The sequence below is a fragment of the Anomaloglossus baeobatrachus genome (assembly GCF_048569485.1).
Source record: "Anomaloglossus baeobatrachus isolate aAnoBae1 chromosome 7 unlocalized genomic scaffold, aAnoBae1.hap1 SUPER_7_unloc_1, whole genome shotgun sequence".
Lineage (NCBI taxonomy): Eukaryota > Metazoa > Chordata > Amphibia > Anura > Aromobatidae > Anomaloglossus > Anomaloglossus baeobatrachus.
The window spans coordinates 264,291-268,785 of record NW_027441815.1 but is presented as its reverse complement, the minus strand read 5'-3'; the positions used below and the strand labels follow the sequence as shown (position 1 = coordinate 268,785).

Here is a 4,495-nt window from a genome sequence, read left to right as displayed (position 1 = left end):
AACCGCAAGCCAGTGCCCAGGGATGTACCTGTACCCAGCTCCCCTACGCCTCCGCCTGCCCCACATGATAGCAGGGAGGAGGAACTGACTGTTCCCTCTGCCCCACTGCCTGTCACCACTGACACCGGACCCCGAAGGTCCACTCGCCCCAACCTAGGTAGACCCCCACTTAGGTACAGGGAAACTACTCTTTAAAAGGGGGGGGGCTTTATGTGTTGAGTGTACCAGTTTGAAAGTTTTAAATGATAAGTAAAGATGATCAACCAAAGAAGTTTACCTGATTGAACCGTGATTAAACCGGCCGTTGCCGGCAACTGTTGTCCCCGTAGGGACTGTGCAACCATTGCGTAAGGAACTGCTTACGGACAAGCCCGAGAACTTGCAGGGCAACCACAAACTTAGTGCAATGTAAATAAAAATGTTTGTTGGCTTGACACCGTTACCGCCTCCGGAGAGGCTGATTTGGGAGGATGGGCCTGGAGGAAAGGGATGGCCTAGGCCCGCCACTACCGTAACCGGTGGCGATCCTCCGGGGGTTCAGGGGTCCCCTTGGACGTGGGCCCCCTGAAAGAGACAGAACCCGCTCGGGCAACTTGGTGCTGGACTGGGGTCAAGGGGTGCTGCCCGCTTCTTAGGGGCAGCATCAGGGCCAGGTTGTTTGGGTGGGAGAAGAGCGGAAGCTGTACCGTTGTAAAATGTTTATGATGCTTTTACATGTTTTACCGTTTTATTCTTTTTCAGTTGTGAAAATAAAACCGGTGATGGACGGGCAGCCCGCGGACGGTCTGCATTTGACTATAGGGGAATGTGGCGCCCTGGACAAGCCAGGTCGTCACAGGTACTACACCAACACACTCTACACTCCGGCTAGGCACACCGAAGCTAAACACAAATCCTAGTTGCCTTCCTCCAGGGGCTGATGTCCACACCAGGGGGTGGGCCAGGCGGTTGATCCCACCCACCGAGGAGTTCACAGTCCTGGAGGCGGGAAAAGGAGTCAGATTAGAGATCAGTTTTGGAGTTAGAGAAGTGAAGAGGAGAGGAGACTGACCGTGTCCGGGTGTGTGGCCCGGGCACTCAGCAAGGTTGGCAGACGGTGGTGACCTTCTGCAGGAGAGGCTGATTGGAGTGAACCGTACGGACCGGGGATGGGCGGTGGCCCGCCGGTACCAGATCGGGGAGTGAAGAGAAGCCAGCACCATCCGGCAGGGCCTACGGACCCCGACCAGGCTAGGAGTCGCCGTAAAACCGGTCAAATCCGTTAGCGACAGGAACCTCCAGGGTTTCCCAGCAGTCAAGACCCGATTGAAGGCAACAGCTCACACCGTAGAGGGAAGCACAGTCACCGCCAAGGCTACAGTTCCCAGGGCCAGAGCCTGCGGGCAAAAGGGGCTCCCTCAGCATCCATCCAAGCTGGGGAGCGGGTTACCGGTGGGAAGCCCGCTAGATTTTGGGGGAATAAAAGGGGTCCACCACCACATCCCCACAGGTGCACACCCACCCATCAAAGAGAGCTATAAGCCAATACCACCTTCACATTGCCAGTGTACCAAGGACATGTTGAGCAACATGAAGGCGGCTGGGGTTATCCGTGACAGTTGTAGCCTTTGGGCAGCTCTGTTGATCCTGTTAAAAAAGAAGGACGGCACCACTCCCCGTATTGAGGAATCGCTAGCTGCATTGAGAACTGCAAATTATTTTTCTACCCTTGATCTCACTAGTCACTATTGGCAAGTGTCCGTTGCTGAGGCAGACCGGGAGAAGACCGCCTTCGCCACCCCTATGGGTCTCTGCGAGTTCAAAAGCATGCCCTTCGAGCTGTGCAATGCGCCAGGAACCTTCCAGAGGCTGATGGAATGCTGCTTGGGACAAGATTTTAGGGTGTATAAAAAGGGAGATTAGATCCCGTGATCCCAACGTATTGTTACACCTCTATAAATCACTTGTAAGGCTACATCTGGAATATGGGAACCAGTTTTGGGCTCCACATTTTAAAAAGGACATTCAGAAGTTAGAGTCAGTTCAAAGGTGGGCAACTAGACTACTACAAGGAATGGAAGGCCTCCCATATGATGACAAGTTGAAAAAGTTATTAAGTGATTATTGGCTGCAATGGGGCTTTCTGGCTGGTGCCAGCCTCTCTTCTTAGCACACAGGAACCACAATCCCTACACCATGCTTCAATGGATTCTCTCATCCCAGCCCAGTAAAACTACATATTTTACACAGTCATAAGCAGCCAAAAGGGATCTATTCTATTCAATTGCAAATGATCTAGATAAGACTGAGAATAAGATACTGCACGGGACATAGCAGAGTTGGTCAAGTTGAGTGGAGATGAGTTTGCTATTTGGCACAGCTTTTTGCATCAATAAAGCAAGTAAAAGGTGTGAAAGATAAAAAAAAGGGTGAAAGTGTGAAAAGTGAATTGGCCAAATTGAGGTGCATATAAAGTTTTTGCTTTCTTTCAATTCACTAATGGGGCTCATTTGAATCAGGTGAATTGAGTTCTGCTTTTGGAAACTGGGTTAAGAAGGGGTGCACCGGTCCTGGAGGTACTGCAATACCAGGTCAATGCGTGGAGTGGACAGAGCAAGATTTTTTCCATCTCCTTGTTCTAAAAATCCATTTAATATATGGTCCCCAGAGAGGGGACGTATCAGATATTAAACTGATAAGAACAGATTTAATTTTTTTTTTTTTCTGTTTATCAGTAGGACTTCAAAATAACAAAGGTGATCGCCTCCCGTTGCCTGGGAACCGTCCAGGCACAAGAGGGCTATGTGTCACCAGAAGGCGCACACACTTCCTCAAGGCCGGCAGACGTGCAATCCCAGGCACCTTCCAGTACCGACCAAGGTAGCGTCCTCCGAAACTACACTTGATCTTAGCCAAAAGGCCGAGAAGCTATAACCCGAATTGGTTACGGCCTTGAGTGGCACCCTGGCCTATACCGGACACATCTTAGGGAGAGGGAGACAAACCCACGCCTACAGAAGACATTTTGTCACCCAAGCCAACCCTTGAAAAGGCTGTTTTGCAGAGCAAAAACAAGAAGAATGGTGCTTTTTGCAGCCGCCGCCCACTGCAATGAATCTGAATAACTCCTCCTTTTGGACACAAGCACCTCCCCTCCCCCTTGCAGTCTTTCCAATTCATGATACAAAAAGACGGACGGACAGGACAGGACAGGACAGGCTGCCTGACTTTCCGTCACTGCCACCCTTTGCCATCCTTGCCCGTAGAAAGCCCTTTCATCATCCCCAAACCCTAATCTTTTCCCTTCCCTTCCCAGATGCGTCTCACTCCCTTTCATTAGGAAGTGAGCGCAGCCTTTTCTCCGTTCTGCACATGCGCGACGTTAAACACAAATGCGCAGGCGTGCGTTCCATTACCCTCACTGCATTCCACTCCCATACAGGAAGTGGGCGCAGCTATTACTACGGTCGCACATAAAAGAACCCACGGCCACCACTGCACATAGCTGACTCCACCACAGGACACCCACTTCTACACCAACGCAGGTAAGACAGGATCGGCACCTCTATGCTCCCGTTACAATCAGGCTCAGTCACCATGTGATAACGCTCTCAACTCTTTAGTTGCAGGCTCCCCTTGCTTCACCTCCACTGGCTGTGCTGCCATTTCCTCTCCCACCTGGAAGGTATACTTTATTCCACTATTTTCCTGTTTCTCTCTTCCCCCTTTTCCCATAACCTACTTTTATCTGCATTTGTGGGGTATCTATATGCTATTTACATCATAGTTTTATTCATTAATATGGAAGGGAAGAGTGCCCATGAGAGTGTTGAACTGCGGAGAGCAAGAGATTAAGCTGCTCCGATTTGCCACCATTGATAAGCTGTTCTCAGTAGATACACATGCTATCCAAACAGCAGCATCCACCATTGCTTCAGCCCACCCATTCAGTGACAGCTCACCAAGTCAGCCAGAGGAGTGGTGTAAGGAATTACACGTAGGCACTGACTCCACACCTTCACATCACAAGAAGGGGGTCTACAGGCTAGTGCAAGAATACGAGCAAGTCTTCAGCAAACATCCGCTAGACTTTTGAAGAATAAAAGGGGTCAAACACTACATCCCCACAAGTGCACACCCACCCATCAAAGAGAGATATAAGCCAAAACTACCTGCACATTACCAGTGTACCAAGGACATGTTGAGCAACATGAAGGAGGCTGGGGTTATCCGTGACAGTTGTAGCCTCTGGGCAGCTCCGTTGGTCCTGTTAAAGAAGAAGGACAGCACCACTCCCCTGTATTGAGGAATAGCTAGCTGCATTGACAACTGCAAATTATTTTTCTACCCTTGATCTCACTAGTCGCTATTGGCAAGTGTCCGTTGCTGAGGCAGACCGGGAGAAGACCGCCTTTGCCACCCCGATGGGTCTCTGCGAGTTCAAAAGCATGCCCTTCGAGCTGTGCAATTTGCCAGGAACCTTCCAGAGGCTGATGGAATGCTGCTTGGGACACCG

At 50.5% G+C, this 4,495-nt stretch overlaps 1 pseudogene; it reads right to left on the bottom strand.

The window, feature by feature from the left end:
- Positions 1-2,533: 2,533 nt before the first annotated feature.
- On the bottom strand, positions 2,534-2,740 carry LOC142259385 (U2 spliceosomal RNA; annotated as a pseudogene).
- Positions 2,741-4,495: the final 1,755 nt, after the last annotated feature.